At 49.2% G+C, this 17,397-nt stretch overlaps 1 long non-coding RNA gene across 1 annotated transcript; it reads left to right on the top strand.

Moving 5' to 3' along the window:
• Window positions 1-1,890: 1,890 nt before the first annotated feature.
• On the top strand, window positions 1,891-13,629 carry LOC120373765. The gene is made up of 3 exons (XR_005585701.1): window positions 1,891-1,944; window positions 12,390-12,423; window positions 12,602-13,629. It is a non-coding gene; the product is annotated as an uncharacterized LOC120373765 (long non-coding RNA).
• Window positions 13,630-17,397: the final 3,768 nt, after the last annotated feature.

Below are 17,397 nucleotides of genomic sequence, written 5' to 3' on the forward strand. Positions count from 1 at the left end.
CACAGCACGTGCTTGTGGGGCTGTGAGGTGAGGCCCTCCCAGGCATGGAGAGAACCCAGGGCCTCTGCAAGGATATTTTGCACCCTAGGTGAAACTTCCACCTTGTGCCCCTCAGCCCCCCACACATCGGTTCATTGAGGGGCAAATGCCAACGAGCCTTTATAGACCCCAGGGGACAGCCGAGCCCAGGGGACAGCCGAGCCCAGGGGCTGCTCCGCAGACCAGGTTCCCCCCTCCCCGCCCCCTGAACTCCCCTGGAGGGTGCACAGGCCCCCCCACAAGCCCTCCTCACCCCACCCCGGCGGCCCCTGTCCCGAGTCCACTCACTGGCTTTGCCGGGCTTGGGCTGCTGCAACAGCTCGGCAGGGAGGAGCTGCCTTCTGGAGGCACCAGAGAGCCAGAGCGTCCTGCTTGTGGTGGCAGCGAGCCCCAGCTATGGAGGAGCTGGCACGGTACTGGGGGGCAGCAGCCCTGCAAAGGTGGTGGCGTGGCTAGCGGGGAGCAGCCACGCCCCCCCACCCCTCCTGCCCAGGCTGTGGCCCGGCGCCCCCCTTGGGGGGGCTCCTGCAAGCTGCAGCGGATGCATGTGGTCACCAGCCCCCCATTCCCCACCTGGCTGCCCCCTTGCCACACTCGGGCTCTTTGGCTCCCGGGAGCGTGAGCCACCACCGCCGCTGCCCCTCCTGGAGCTGGCTCAGGGCCCCACGCCCCGGGTGGCTCAAATGCCCAGGAGCCGCAAAGCCCAAGCGTGGCAAGAGGGAAGCTGGGGGGTACACAGGGGCCACCAACCGCATGCATCTGCTGCAGCCTGCAGGAGCCCCCGGGTGTGTGTGTGTGTGTGCCAGGCCGCAGCCTGGGCAGGAGGTGAGGCACGGCTGCTCCCCCTAGCGGTGCCACCGCTTTTGCAGGGCTGCTGCCCCCCTGTGCCGTGCTGGCTCCTCCATGGCTGGGGCTCGCCACCCCTGCAAGCCGACACTCTGGCTCTCCAGTGCATCCGGAAGGCGGCTCCTCCCTGCCTAGCCACGGCACCACTTTTTTAGGGTTACCATATTTCAACAGTCAAAAAAAGAGGATGGGGTGAGAGCCCTGCCCCCATCCACTCCCTCCCACTTCCCACCCCCCTCAGAACCCTCAACCTCCCCTGCTTCTTGTCCCCTGACTGCCTCCTCCTGAAACCCCCCCACACCCTAACTGCCCCAACCCTTATCCACATCCCCGCCCTCAGACAGACCCCCAGGACTCCCACCCCCTGACAGACCCCCCCCAGAACTCCCGACCCATCCAACCCTCCTCCCACCCCTGACAGCCCCCCCAGAACTCCTGACCCATCCAACCCTCCCCCTGCTCACTATCCGCTGACTGCTCCAATCCCTCTCCACACCCCTGCCCCCTGACAGCCCCCACCCCAGAACTCCTGACCCATCCAACCCTTCTCCTGCTCCCTGACTGCCCCCCGGGACTCCCCTTGCCACCATGCCACTTCAGCCGCTGGCTCCACGTGGAGCCAAACCAAACAAGCTCCTGAGCACACAATCTCTCCCCCGCAGAGTGCTATGATGCAACACTGAGGCAGTGGGAGGAGGGAGCGGGGAGGAACTCTGCCTGGTTGAGGCCAATGGGAGCTGCTAAATCAGGCCCAGGTACCCAATCAGCTGCGCCACACTCTGTGTGAGGGGGAGGGAGGAAAAATCCCGGATGGTTGCACCGGCCCTGGGCAAACCCGACAGCCCCACCCCGCCACTTGCCCACAGACCACACAGTGAGCCCACGCGGGCTGCATGTTGTGCAGCCTGCTCTACTACATGAGCTAAAAGCCAACTGGCTGTAGATCAAACTCATTAATCTCTCTCTCTCTCTCTCTCTCAGCGGTCTCAGTGCCACTAGATGGGACAGAACGCCACACCCAGGAGGTGTGTGGGTTATATTAGCAGAAGAATTTTAAAGGTATTTAGGCACCTAATGCCCACTGATTTCAATGAGAGTTAAGCACCAAAATATCATTAAAAATTTGGCCCTTCATCTACCCTTAGCTCCCACTTTGTAAAACGGGGATTAACACTTCCCAACATCCCAGTGGAGCTGTGAGTCTAACTAATGATAATGAAGTTATGAAAATCTGAGCCTTTATGATTAGGGATGTAAAATATTAAATGGTTAACTGGTACGCATTAGTCTTACCAGTTAACCCACCCTAACCATTAGCCCCCAGCCCTGGGCTGGCCAGCTGAACCTAGCCCCAGCCACAAAGGCTGTCCAGAGTGACCCTGTCCCCAGCCCTGGCCAGCCAGAATGACCCCAGCCACGCGCTAGCGGGAGTGACCCCAGACCCTCTCCCTTTAATCAGTTAACCAGTTAAATGGTTTGTAATCATTGAACCAGGTAACTTTTAAAAGGATATTTACATCCCTACTTATGATTAATCAAAGGAAAATATTTGCCAACAATTCATAGGTTTAAAATGCATCATTAGTAAGGCTACAGTTTTGTCACAGTGATCACGGAATTCATGGAATCTGTGACTTCCAAACACCTCAGTGACTTCAGCCCGGCGGCTGGGAGCTGCAGGGTCCCTCCGCCTCCCACAGCAGTGGGGAGCTGAGAGGTACCCCCACCGCCTGAGGCAGCGGGGCCCCCAACCTCTGAGTTGCCATGGGTGGCAGGAGTACCCCGCAACTCCTGCTGTCGTGATGGAGTAGGGGGCTGTGTGACAACAAGGGGACCCAGCAGCTCCGAGCCCCCACAGTGGCAGGGGCTCCTGGAGCTCCCAGACACCCCACATCTGCCCAGCTCCTTCCCATTTTATCATGGATATTTTTAGTAAAAGTCACGGACAGGTCATAGGCAATAAAGAAAAATTCATGGAAGCCTGTGACCTGTCTGTGACTTTTACTAAAAATATCCATGACAAATTCTTAGCCTTACTCATTAATGAATAATCTTGAAGATATTTTGATCCACCTGCAAGAAGAAATATTCAGAATTAGAGCTGCTTGGATTATTTTTTTGTAAGAAAACATTTTATTGTTGGGAAAAATGATTTTGTCAGACAAGTATATTAGAAATTGTACTATGAGAAGGGGTAAGTAGCAGCACCTAATTTACCCTCTTTGTTCCATTTATTATTTTGCATACTTCTATCATGTCTTTTCTTATTCATCTATCCATCAGTGGAGTGAAGTTCTGGAACAGCCTTCCAAGGGGAACAGTAGGTGCAAAAAACCGAACTGGCTTCAAGTCTGATCTTGATAAGTTTATGGAGGGGATGGGATGATGGGACTGCCTACAGTGGCATGTGGCCCATCAACGACTGCTAGTAGCAAATATCTCTAACAGCTGGAGTTGGACCACTAGATGGGGAGGACCCCACTGTTTGGGGACCACTGGGTTAAAGGGAACTAATGGTACTTTCTTACCTTTCATGGATATGATGTGACATGGCAGGCCAGACCTTCAGCTAGTGTACACCGGCATTGCTCCATTGAAGTGGATAAAACTACACTGATTTACACCAGCTGAAGGTCTTACTCAGTATGTGTAAAGCACTTTGAGATCTCAAACAAGAAATGCTTCTGAAAAGGATAGCATCATATATATTGAATGTATCATAATCTTCCTGGAAATGCTAGATTTATTTACATGTGTTTGTGGAAGGGGGAGAGAACAGTGACTGTATTACCGTCAATTCATCACAGTACTGTTCCACTCCACTGCTGATGAGCCATGCAAATGCTTGCCAATAAATCTTTGATTTCAAGTAGGCAAGGTGACGCTACTTTTCTTTGTCTGTAAATAAAATATAGCCTCTTTCAAGCATACAATTACTTATATTCACCATCTGTTGATTTTTATTTTGTTTTAACTTGACCAAAAATGATATCTGCAAAATAGACACATTAGATCTGAAGCCAGGCACCCTTCCTCCATGACTGCTCTGGCAGTTCATGCAGGGAAGCAAAAGACCAGTGATGATTGAGGGGCTAGTTCAGATTGCATCGTGATTGTTGAAGAGCCGTGCTGCTTGACAGAAGGAAAACAGGTCCTGTTAGGTCTGCGTAGATGTCAGGCACAGGGAGTGGATGGGGAAATCTCCCAGGGAGTATTTCAATATGCTGCCTGAGAGATTGCACTTGTCATAGATCAGCCTTTATAACAATGACAGCTTTATTAGAAAGGGGAGGACAAAGGGTTGCAAAGTGCTTCCTCGGTTCTTTTTTTCCTCTGACACTTTCTTTCTTTCTCACAAGGCCCTTATCTTCACTAGGAAATTCATTTGAGATTAGGGTCCTATTGTTCCTGGTGATATAAACATCTAATGAGAGACAGCCCTGACCCTGAAATGCTAACAGTAATAGACATGAGAGACAAAGAAAATAGAGGCTCAGAGAGGTGGAGTGACATGACCAGGGTCACCGTCAAAGCCTGGAACAGACCCCAGATCTCCTAATTTGTTGTCTAGTCCCTTGTTCACCAGATAACCCTGCCAACTCAATGTCTAGTGAGCCACTTAATGGCATTATACTGAGCAAGGAAAGGTCATGCTCTGTATGCTAACTAGTGATGGGTTATGCCTTCCAGGCCTAGGGCTTAACCACAGCTAGTCAGTGCCTTTCTGCACCTGAGATGTGCTTGCATGATCTGGGTCAGGTATGCTTGTATACCATGATCGGTCAGCCATGATCTGGGTCAGGTCACCTAGCTTAATGGTTTGAACATGGTTATGTTTCGTAGTGCAAACAAAGCCCTTGGATTTTCCACAGTTCAGTTCTATATATTGGGGGAGCGTTGCTTCAATTTGTCCCACCTAAGCACATGACCCCAAAATCAGGGCTTTTAAGAAAAACTCTCTTGAGTTTGGCTGGATAGAGTCCATTATGCAGCCCCTCCACTAGTTCTGGCACCATTGATTTCCATTCACCATCATCACATTGATTAATTAGAGGCAAGTGGGATGAGACAGTGCTAGCCAGAGTGATGGTGTAATGGATAGTGGCATATTTCACCCTGTAACGGGTCGGACTCACCCCTGCGACGCCTCCTGCTGGTGACTCTGGGAATTAGCTCTGTTCAGCCCCGGAGCGCCCTCTGCAGGCTGGTGATCCACCTGTTCTCAGGCCCCCGTGTCCCTCCCTGGACCCGGTGCCCCTTTTCTCTGGGGTGCTGCCCCCTGGCAGTAACCCTTTTTCGCTCTGGGCTTCCCCCTTTGTCTCAGGGAACCCCCACCCTCTATCCCTACCTTGCCTCAGTATGTGGCTACTGTCAGTCATTGTCTAGCCCCACACCCTGGGGCAGACTGCAGTATCAGCCTATTCATCATTGGCAGGGTTGGGTTTGGACCTGCTGCTTTGGCCTACCCCTGGGCTGCCCTCGCTTTGGCCTACCCCAGGGCTGCCCTCTGTAACCCCCAGTACCCGTTGGCCTTGTGCTAGGCCGCAGCCTGGGGCTTTCCTGGCTAGAGCTCCTCAGCCTTTCCCCAGCCCTGCTTCACCCTAGGTACTTATCTCAGCTTCTAAGCAGCCAGGCCCATCTCCCTCTGAAGGCAGAGAGAGACTGTTTGCCTTTGGCTCCCTGGCCTTTTATAGGGGCCAGCTGTGGTTCAGTTTGGGGCGTGGCCTCACCTGCAGCCACTTCCTCCATTAGCCCAGTCTTGAGAACTACCGCTCTCAAGCCCTGTCAGGCAACTTTTAAACCTCTCTGAGCCGAAGCAGGGGGTCACCCTGCTACACACCCTCACTGACTTGCAGTCTCTTTGGATCCTCTGTTTTTTCAGGTGAGAAGCATTGGGTGTATCCTTTGTTTTTCAGCTCTTTCGGACATGGTCTGACTTTTTGTTTTGTGGCTGCATGGTGCCCAGCACAGTGGGGTCCCAATCTATGACTATGGCTCCTAGGTGTTACCATAATGCCAGTAAATAATTGCATGGATGGCCAGATTATCATACCCTCATGTACAACACATAGCAGCATGCTTCATAAGAAATCCTGTTGACGTCTTGTGAAATAAAGAGGTAATCAATATGTGTAAGGTTATTAGAATCCAGCCCAGACATAGCACTGTTCTCATCTCTCCTCCATTCATCCTCCTTGCCTTGCTGGACTGGTGACATGGTAGATCACATTACATGACTAACGTGACTGGACCTTATTTAAATCTAATGTGACTGGAGCTTATTTTTTCAAGGTGGAGGGACGGGGGGGATGCAACTTGATAATAAGGAAGCTGGAAAGTCCTAGGCTAGGCCTACATTAGGAGCCCTTCCCAGTATAGCTACACTAGTGTACTATCCCATGAAGCACGCCTTGTGGGAATGCAGCTGATAGAGGCAAAATGGTACTTTTGTTGGAATCATTTATCCCAGTTCAGTTTTGCTGCTATAAGCAGTGTCTAAACTAGGGGGCTTTTGCCTGCACAGTTATATCAGTGAGGGCTCCCATCTCTTCACACTCGTTACTGAAAAAGCTATATTGTGTAGACAGAGCCCTAGTCACCAGTGCAATCCAACTCCTCTATTGACCTGCAGGCTGTGACATGCAGGTTGCAAAGGCCAAATCTATTTCAGGCGATTCCTGTCAAAAGTGAGGAATGCTAGAGCCTGCTCTTTTGGAAATGGACTGTGGAAGTGATGGCTGCTTTCAGTTTGCGTCATCGCTTGCCTTCAGCAGACAGACCCCCCTGGTACAAGCTAAGGAAGATTGTTACTTTGTGGGACAGTGTTACTGAGTTGTCAAATACTTGGGAAGCATTGCAAACAGCACTGAAGGAGGTTTGAAAGTTGTGTATCCTCATATAGGAAAGCTGGCTGTATTTTAAAGAATCCTTATTGAGGTTGCAGGAACAAACCATCCCGATGTGTAGGAAGAAAAGTAAATATGGCAGGCAACCAGCTTGGCTTAACAGTGAAATCCTTGCTCGTCTTAAACACAAAAAAACAGCTTACAAGAAGTGGAAGATTGGACAAATAACCAGGGAGGAGTATAAAAGTATTGCTCAGACATGCAGGAGTGAAATTAGGAAGGCCAAATCACACTTGGAGTTGCAGCTAACCGGAGATGTTAGGAGTAACAAGAAGGGTTTCTTTAGGTATGTTAGCAACAAGAAGGAAGTCAAGGAAAGTGTGGGCCCCTTGCTGAATGAGGGAGGGAACCTAGTGACAGAGGATGTGGAGAAAGCTAGTGTACTCAATGCATTTTTGCCTCTGTCTTCACAGACAAGGTCAGCTCCCAGACAGCTGCACTCTGCAGCACGGTATGGGGAGGAGGTGACCAGCTCTCTGTGGAGAAAGAAGTAGTTTGGGACTATTTAGAAAAGCTGGACGAGCACAAGTCCATGGGGCCGGATGCGCTGCATCCGAGGGTGCTAAAGGAGTTGGCCGATGAGATTGCAGAGCCATTGGCCATTATCTTTGAAAAATCATGGCGATCGGGGCAGGTCCCGGATGACTGGAAAAAAGCTAATGTAGTGCCCATCTTTAAAAAAGGGAAGAAGGAAGATCCAGGGAACTACAGGCCAGTCAGTCTCACCTCAGTCCCTGGAAAAATCATGGAACAGGTCCTCAAGGAATCAATTCTGAACCACTTAAAGGAGGGGAAAGTGATCAGGAACAGTCAGCATGGATTCACCAAGGGCAAGTCATGCCTGACTAACCTAATTGCCTTCTATGATGAGATAACCGGCTCTGTGGATGAGGGGAAAGCAGTGGATGTGCTATTTCTGGACTTTAGCAAAGCTTTTGATACAGTCTCCCACAGTATTCTTGCCAGCAAGTTAAAGAAGTATGGGCTGGATGAATGGACGGTAAGGTGGATAGAAAACTGGCTAGATGGTCGGGCTCAACGGGTAGTGATCAATGGTTCCATGTCTAGTTGGCAGCCGGTATCAAGTGGAGTGCCCCAAGGGTTGGGGCCGGTTTTGTTCAATATCTTCATTAACTATCTGGAGGATGGTGTGGACTAGACCCTTAGCAAGTTTGCAGATGACACTAACCTGGGAGGAGTGGTTGATATGCTGGAGGGTAGGGATAGGATACAGAGGGACCTAGACAAATTAGAGGATTGGGCCAAAAGAAATATGATGGGGTTCAACAAGGACAAGTGCAGAGTCCTGCACTTAGGACGGAAGAATCCCATGCACTGCTACAGACTAGGGACCGAATGGCTGGGCAGCAGTTCTGCAGAAAAGGACCTAGGGGTTACGGTGGACGAAAAGCTGAATATGAGTCAACAGTGTGCCCTTGTTGTCAAGAAGGCTAATGGCATTTTGGGTTGTATAAGTAGGGGCATTTCCAGCAGATCGAGGGATGTGATCATTCCCCTCTATTCAGCACTGGTGAGGCCTCATTTGGAGTACTGTATCCATTTTTGGGCCCCACACTACAAGAAGGATGTGGATAAATTGGAGAGAGTCCAGCGGAGGGCAACAAAAATGATTAGGGGGCTGGAGCACATGACTTATGAGGAGAGGCTGAGGGAACTGGGATTGTTTAGTCTGCAGAAGAGAAGAATGAGGGGGGTTACCTAGGGAGGTAGTGGAATCTCCTTCCTTAGAGGTTTTTAAGGTCAGGCTTGACAAAGCCCTGGCTGGGATGATTTAGTTGGGTTTGGTCCTGCTTTGAGCAGGGGGTTGGACTAGATGACCTCCTGAGGTCCCTCCCAACCCTGAGATTCTATGATAGCAGCAGCTGCTGGCATGTTTCAAGTTCATAAAAGGTTGTTACAAGGAGGAGGGAGATAAATTGTTCTTCTTAACCTCTGAGGATAGGACAAGAAGCAATGGGCTTAAATTGCAGCAAGGGTGGTTTAGGTTGGACATTAGGAAAAACTTCCTAGCTGTCAGAGTGGTTAAGCACTGGAATAAATTGTCTAGGGAGGTTGTGGAATCTCCATCATTGTGGAATCTCCATCATTGTGGATTTTTAAGAGCAAGTTGGACAAACTCCTGTCAGGGATGGTCTAGATAATACTTAGTCCTGCCTTGAGTCTAGGGGACTGGACTAGATGACCCGTCAAGGTCCTTTCCAGTTCTATGATTCTATGTTCAGTGCTCTCTGTGAAGACACGAGGGCATCAAGCATACTATGAACCTGTGGCTCAAAAGACTCCGGTTTTACCGACTCTGTGGCTTGGCAGTGAAACATGGACACTGAGGAAGGCTGATGAGCACTGAATTGATGTTTACAATGCTTGGGGCCTTTGTCAGCTGCTCCATATTAAGTGGCAGGATGAGATGAGCAATGAAGATATTAATAGCCAAACCCAGCAACCACCTCTATCAGCGCTACTTGTTTTTGACAACTTTCCTGATGTATATATTTTATTAGGATGGATGACCAGGGAATATCATTACATGGCCATAAATCACATGGGCACCAAAAGCTTCAGTGGTGTGATAAGATCGCCAGTGGCGGATGTTGACTGCACATCCAGACCTCCTTAAGGACCTAGCTATAGATGGATCCTGGAGGCGCTAGATCTGCAAGGAGGCTACATCCTTTGGGATTTGATAGGATGATGACATAACTGAATTGTATACCTGCTTTAAGTGCAAAACTCAACTCAACCTGCAACTGACCCTTCTATGACAAATGGCGCTGGTTTCAGTTCGCAGGGACTGGCTCAGACAATTTCTTCCATTGTGGCGACATAAGTTCACATGTCCCAGGCTTTACTTTAAGGGTCCAGACCATCAGTGAGTAGATTAGCCTAGCTCTGTTGCAGTCAATATGAAGCTCAGTTGTCTGCTAGGACTAGCTCCACTGAAGTCAAGAGTTTTATATTAGCAGAAAGTTTGGCCCGTCACTTTGTGGTATGTGTGATGCCCAGAAGTCACAGTTTTGGGGGACATCTCCCCAGCTTCACTTTTCTTTGTGAAATAGCTGGGAAAGTGCATAATTTTTTCATTAAAAATTCATTTTGGAGTGGCTCTGTTTCACAGCACGTAATTAACCAAGTTCTCCTTCTCCATTAGCCATCCCCAGAGTTTGCAGGTATCTTACTCATCTCTTTTACTCTTCTTTTCACTCTGTCAACCCTTTTGTAACTTGCTCTGGCATCTCTGGAGACGCAGGGAACCAGAGTAGCAGCTGGTGCAACTCAGACCCACTCTGCAGAAGTCAGTAGAGCTGTGCTGATTTACACCAGCTGAGGATCTGGCTCAGGTATTTAATCTGACAGCTGAAGGGGGAGGAAAGAGAGAGCTTCCCTTTCTCTCCTACTATTCTCCTGCCCCCAAGATGCACATTTCTCAGCTCTCCCTTGGAAGGATGGCTTCTAGGGGTGAGAAGGGACAGCTAGACTCATGCCCCATGCAGTCCTCTGCCCCTCTGCTTAGACTAGCTAAAAGGGAGACAATTACTGATCCATCCATAGGCTATGTCTACTCTCCACACCAGTGCTGGTGGCATGTAGGCAAGTTGTAGCTTACATGTTCCCACAATACCAGACATTCCAGTACTTCAGGGAATGGCATGGGCCCACCCCTGCTGGTGTGACTCCATTGCGTGACCTCACATGCACTGTGTCTGCAAGGTTACATTGTACGGGATGGGGGGGTGCCATCTGTATGAGTGCACTGTTCCACCCACGTAGGTGTGACCTCACATGAACAGTGCTTTTGAGGTCACGCTGAAAGGGGGAAGAGTGGCACGCTCTTAAAAATGGTGTCCCCCATCCAATATCAGACAAAACCAGGTCCAGTTTTGTCCCAGAGCCAGATAGAGACCAAAGCAGACAAGTGGTCTCCCTAGGGTAGCTACATGCCACCGTGAAAAGCAAGCTGTGTCAACACTGTGGTGTGTAGCAACACATGTCAGGGAAAGGCTCCAGCAGTGGGGCAGCAGCAAGACACTACACTACTAAAAATCGTGTGTAGACAGGGAGACATGGCTTGGGAAAGTAGAGAGCCATGCAGGATACATATCCCCAGGCTTCAGGGGTGTCTTTACTCTACTCGCCTAAGTCATGACTCACCATCTACACTGCTATTGATACCCATGCTAGGTATTACTAGCCAGGTCGGTACCCTACATGCCACCGAAAGAAGTGTGCAGTGTAGACATATCTATAGATTCAAAGACGAGAAAGAACCATTATGATAATCTAGTCTGACCTACTGGTGACACAGGCCAGAGAACTTCAGCCAGTGACTCCTGCCTCACCTCATTTCTCTGTGCCTCCATTTTCCCATCTGTCAAAGGAGGGTAATGATACTTACCACTCTCATAAAATATTTATGGGAAAAGGCCTACCTCCTGTAACAGCTGTGTTCCTGCCCAGATGATCCACAGTTGAGCTTTGCCCTTTAAAATATCCCTAGCAGGTCTGTTAATACCCCAATGATAGGGCGGTTTACACCTTTGAGATCAGGTTCAGGCTTCCTGCAGACTCAGGCAAACATTAATGCAAGGGTTTCTGTTCCTTTGACCTTTGGCAAGTTAGTATTGTAACTGTAAGTGTGGAGAGACTCAATTTTTCTTCTTTTTAAATTTAAGGTTGATTCAGGTTTATTTTTTTAACTGAGAGTCTGGAACCCAACTGTACAGTAAATTCAAGAAGAACAATTCTGCTGCAGTTGACACAGCCTCATAATCACATTGTAGATGGAATATGGCAGAAGACTGACCTGATCCATTGTAAACAGGTCATCAGCAACCCAATAGAGGGTGACAAAGTTAGTCACTGCTAAGTCCTTGGCTGGGGTATAATTTGAGGCAGTGTCTAGAGATAAGCTCTGTGATAAATGAAGGGATGGGGTAGCTCCCTTTTATCGATACCCACCTAGCCAGTTAGCTATAAAACCCCTGTTAGTGGCTTTTGTCTACTTGCTTTACCTGTAAAGGTTTAACAAGCCCACAGGTAAAAGGAAAGGAGTGGGCACCTGACCAAAAGAGCCAATGTGAGGGCTAGAACTTTTTAAAATTGGGAAAAAACTTCCCTTTGTCTGTGTGTTGTGGTTCTCCGGGAAAGAGGGGAACAGGGAGCAGTTATGCTGTGAGAAGCTGAAAGCCAGGTATGAAAAACAATCAGATCATATCTAAAGATTGCTTATCTGAAACCCCAGAAATGTAAATTAGGGACTGTCTAAGAAGACGTAATTAGGGTTATTTCTGTTTATTTCTTATTGGCTTGTGGATGCCTCTGTGGTAACCCCAAATGCTTTTTGTTTTGCTTGTAACCTTTAAGCTAGACCTCAAGAAGGTTATTCTTGATTAAATGTTATGAGGGTTTTTTAAATCTAGCAAAAGCCTAAGTTCCAAATGTATATTCTTTCTGTTTGTTTTTAATAAAATTTACCTTTTTTAAGAACAGTATTGGATGTTTGGTGTCCTAAGAGGTTTGTGCTTATGTTGTTTAATTAGCTGGTGGCAACAGCTGATTTCCTTTGTTTTTCATTCTCAGATCTTCCCCAGAGGGTGGATGAAAAGGCTTGAAGGTACCCCACAGGAAGGAATTCCCAAGTGTGCCTTTCTGGTTTCAAAGGGGTTTTCTTGGGTGGTGGCAGCATCTATTCATCCATGGTCAGAGAGAAGCTGTAACCTTGGGAGATTAATACCAGCCTGAAGTGGCCACTATTAATTTTTAAAATCTTTGTGGGCCTCTACCTTCTGCAGAGTGGGGAATCAGCCTTGACATGGTGTCAGTAGTGGGATAGGAGAGAGGCGAAGCACTTGGAAATGAAACGCTTGGAGGCGGAAGTGGAGGAGAGGAGACAGGATAAGCGCTTGGGGGCAGAAATGCAGGTGAAGCGCCTGGAGATGGAATTAGAGTTGAAGCGCTTAGAGCTGGAAAGGGCTAAGCTGGGTCCAACAGGTAACCCTAACAGTCCTTCTCCAGGTACCGCTCCCCATTCCAAGAAATGGGTAGGTGATACAAGGTAGGTGATGATACAGATGATACAAATTAGAAAATTTTGAAAGGGCCTGACTTGGATACAACCTCCCTCCAGACCAGTATATGGTGGAGCTGAAACCACAACTCAGTGGACCCTTAGCAGAGGTGGCAGCTTAAATGCCTAAAGAACACATGAACAGGTATGAATTTTTTTTAAAAAGGCCAGAATTAAAATGGGGCTAATACCCGAACATGCCCAATGGTGGTTCAGAGCCCTAAGGTGAAAACCAGAGGTGACATTTTCCCAACACACCTACCACATTTGTAAAATATTGGGATGCCTTGATATCAGGAGCAAATGTTAAATCTCTGGAAGATCTGTCTCTCCTAATGCAAACGGAGCAGTTCTTAGAGGGTGTTCCTGAGGAAATAGAAAGGTACATCCTAGATAGCAAGCCCAAAAGTGTAATCAAGGTGCGGGAGAGTGAAACCAAATGGGTGGAGGGTGGAGAAGAAAAAAGATAGTAACAGTTGGTGTGGATACCAGAAGGGGCAACCCGAGAGGATACCCCACCATCAGGGTCAGCCCAAAGCCCCACCTCGCAAGGAGGAGCCCACCACACAGCCAGGGAGACCCCAGATGCCCTCTCGTCCCACCACCCCACTCTCCAACCACCCACCTCACCCCAGCCCCCTGTCAGCTGGGCGATGCTTTAAATGTAATGAGCTGGGGCATGTGAAGACCAACTGCCCCAAGAGCAACAGCCAACTGCAACTCATCACCCCAGAGTCCCACCAAGAGCCTTCAGGCCCAGATGTCTCCCAAATACTCCCAGAGCGAAGGGAAACTGTGAGTGTGGACAGGAGGAAGATTACTGTGTGGAGAGACACTGGAGCACTGGTGTCAGCTATCCACCAATCCCTGGTGGACCCCAAACTCTTCGAACCAGAGGCCCAAGTGATGGTGCAATCCTTTAAGGTCAACTTTTTAACTTTCCTACAGCCGAGTTGCCTGTCCAGTACAAGGGCTGCTCAGGAATATGGACTTTTGCAGTCTATGATGATTATCCCATTCCCATGCTGCTGGAAGAAGACTTAGCCAACCACGTGAGGCTAACAAAATGCGTGGGGATAGTCACCTGCAGCCAGGCTAAACAGGCCTCCACACCTAACTCCATTCCCGAGCCTCCTACAGGGACCCAGCCGAGGTGGCAAAACCAGACCCCAAACCAGAGTCTATAGCAGCAGTTGTAGATCCAGTTCCTGGGACCCAGCCCGAACCAGCCCAAGGATCGGAACTGGCGGTGCAGTCCAACGCCACCAGAGTCAGGGGAGTCAGCACCAAAGGGGGCCACAAAGCCTGCACCTGCAGCAGCAAAACTGGTGCAAGAAGCTCAACCAGAGGCTGAAATACAACCTAGTGCACCAGCGGAGAGTGGTTCATAATCAACGGAGACACCCTCATCATCTGCATCGCTTCCAGTGGGGCCAAGCCCAAGTCCACAACCCAGCAAGGAAATAATGTCTCCAGCATCAAGGGAGCAGTTCCAGGCAGAGCAGGAAGCAGATGAAAACCTCAATGGAGTTTGGACGGCAGCACAGAGCAACCCACCGCCTCTTAGCTCTTCCAATACATACAGGTTTGTTATAGAAAGAGGACTCTTATACAAGGACACCCTTTCTGGTGGGCAGAAGGAGGACTGGCATCCTCACAGACAGTTGGTAGTTCCAACTAAGTATAGGGAAAAGCTCTTAAGCTTAGCCCATGATCACCCTAGTGGCTATGCTGGGGTGAACAGAACCAAAGACCGTTTGGGGAAGTCAGTTCACTGGGAGGGAATGGGCAAGGATGTTCCTACCTATGTCCGGTCTTGTGAGGTATGCCAGAGGGTGGGAAAGCCCCAAGACCAGGTCAAGGCCCCTCTCCAGCCAGTCCCCATAGTGAGGTTCCATTTCAGTGTGTAGCTGTGAATATTCTGGGTCCTTTCCCTAAGAAGACACCCAGAGGGAAGCTGTACATACTGACCTTCATGGATTTTGCCCCCTGATGGCCAGAAGCAGTAGCCCTAGGCAATACCAAGGCTAAAAGCATAAGCCAGGCAATGGCAGACATTTTTGCCAGGGTAGGTTGGCCCTCAAACATCCTTATGGATTTGGGAACTAACTTCCTGGCAGGGACCATGAAACGTCTTTGGGAAACTCATGGAGTGAACCACTTGGTTGCCACCCCTTACCACCACCAAACAAATGGCCTAGTGGAGAAGTTTAATGGGACTTTGGGGGCCATGATACGTAAATTCGTGAATGAGCACTCCAATGATTGGGTGTTATAGCACGTGATCTTTGCCTACAGGGCTGCATCACATCTCAGTTTGGGATTTTCACACTTTGAACTCATATATGGCCACAAAGTTAAGGGGCCATTAAAGTTGGTGAAGCAGCAATGGGAGAGGGTTACATCTTCTCCAGGAACTAACATTCTGGACTTTCTAACCAACCTGCAAAACACCCTCAAGGACTCCTTAGCCCTTGCTCGAGAACCTACAGGATGCTCAACAAGAGCAAAAGGCCTGGTATGATAAACATGCCATAGAGCGTTCCTTCAGCATAGGTGACCAAGTCATGCTCCTGAAAGTGCTCCAGGCCAATAAGATGGAAGCATCATGGGAGGGGCCATTTATGGTCCAAGAGTGCCTGGGAGCTGTTAATTACCTCATAGCGTTTCCAGACCCTACCCTAAAACCTAAATTATACCATGTTAATTTTCTAAAGTCCTTTTATTCTTGAGAAATCAAGGTTCTCCAGTTTACAGCCCAGGAGAGAGACGGCACTGAGTGACCTGAAGGAGTCTACTGAGAAGGAAAAAGCAACAGTGGCATAGAAGAGGTGAGCCTTTCCATAACCCTTGGGTGTGAGCAGCTGTGCACCAGGAGCTGTGCACCAGCTTCACGCCAATGTTTTCAGCCACCCCAGGACAGACAGAATGGGCGTACCACTCCATTGACACAGGTGATGCTCTCCCAATTAGAGCCCAACCCTACTGGATGGCTCTGCAAGCCAAAACCGCAATAGAAAGGGAGATCAAGGACATGTTACAGATGGGTGTAATCCACCCCTCTGAGAGTGCATGTGCCTCTCCAGTGGTTCTGGTTCCCAAACCAGATGGGGAAATACTCTTTTGTGTGGACTACCGTAAGCTAAATGCTGTAACTCACCCAGACAACTATCCAATGCCATGCAGAGATGAGTTATTGGAGAAACTGGGATGTGCTCATTTAGTCTCCACCTTAGACTTTACTAAGGGGTACTGGCAAGTGCCGCTAGATGACCCAGCCAAGGAAAAGTCAGCCTTCATCACCCATTTAGGGCTGTATGAAGTTAATGTGCTCCTTTTCGGACTGCGAAATGCACCTGCCACCTTCCAGAGATTGGTAGATAACCTTCTGGCTGGATTTGGGGAATTTGCAATTGCCTACCTTAACAATGTAGTTCTATTCTCAGATTCATGGGCAGAACACTTGAAACCCCTCCAAGCTGTCTTCCAGTGCATAAGGGAGGCAGGATTAACTGTTAAGGCAAAAAAAAAAAAAAAAAGAGTCAAATAGACCTAAACAGGGTAACGTACCTTGGACAGCAGGTGGATCAAGGAACTATCAACCCCCTACAGGCTAACAAAATACTATCCAAACTTGGCCTGTTCCTAAGTCAAAGAAGCAGGTCCAATCCTTCTTGGGCTTGACTGAATATTACCAACGATTTGTACCACACTACAGCCAAATTGCCATCCCACTGACAGACCTGACCAGGAAAAAACAGCCAAATGCAGTTCAGAGGACTGAGAAGTATCAGAAAGCCTTTAACCACTGTGATGGGGCAAGGCCAGATGGCTACAGTAAAGTAGTGAGGAACAGGTATGTTAGCTCCAGGCTAAACAAATCCCTGGTACCATGGTAACCAAATGGCAGTTGCTCCAGGTTAATCAAGACACCTGGGGCCAATTAAGATCTTTCTAGAAGGCAGTGGAGATAGCTACATTGATTGGGACACCTGAAGCCAATCAAGGGCTGGCTGGAACTAGTTAAAAGCCTCCCAGTTAGTCAGTGAGGTGTGCGTGTTAGGAGCTGGGAGCAAGAGGCGCGAGGAGCTGAGAGTGAGAGGGTGTGCTGCTGGAGGATTGAGGAGTACAAGCATTATCAGACACCAGGAGGAAGGTCCTGTGGTGAGGATAAAGAAGGTGTTTGGAGGAGGCCATGGGGAAGTAGCCCAGGGTGTTGTAGCTGTCATGCAGCTATTACAGGAGATACTATAGACAGCTGAGATCCACAGGGCCCTGGGCTGGAACCCAGAGTAGAGGGCGGGCCCGGGTTCCCCTCAAACCTCCCAACTCCTGATCAGACACAGGAGGAGTTGACCCAGACTGTGGGTTCCACCAGAGTGGAAGATCACTGAGGTGAGCAAATCCGCCAACAAGCGCAGGACCCACCAAGGTAGAGGAGGAACTTTGTCACACCACCTTAAGGCAGCGCTTACGTCTCACCCTGTACTAAGGGCCGAGGACTTCGACCAACCGTTCATC

Source organism: Mauremys reevesii, linkage group 10 (assembly GCF_016161935.1).
Source record: "Mauremys reevesii isolate NIE-2019 linkage group 10, ASM1616193v1, whole genome shotgun sequence".
NCBI classification, from domain to species: Eukaryota; Metazoa; Chordata; order Testudines; family Geoemydidae; genus Mauremys; species Mauremys reevesii.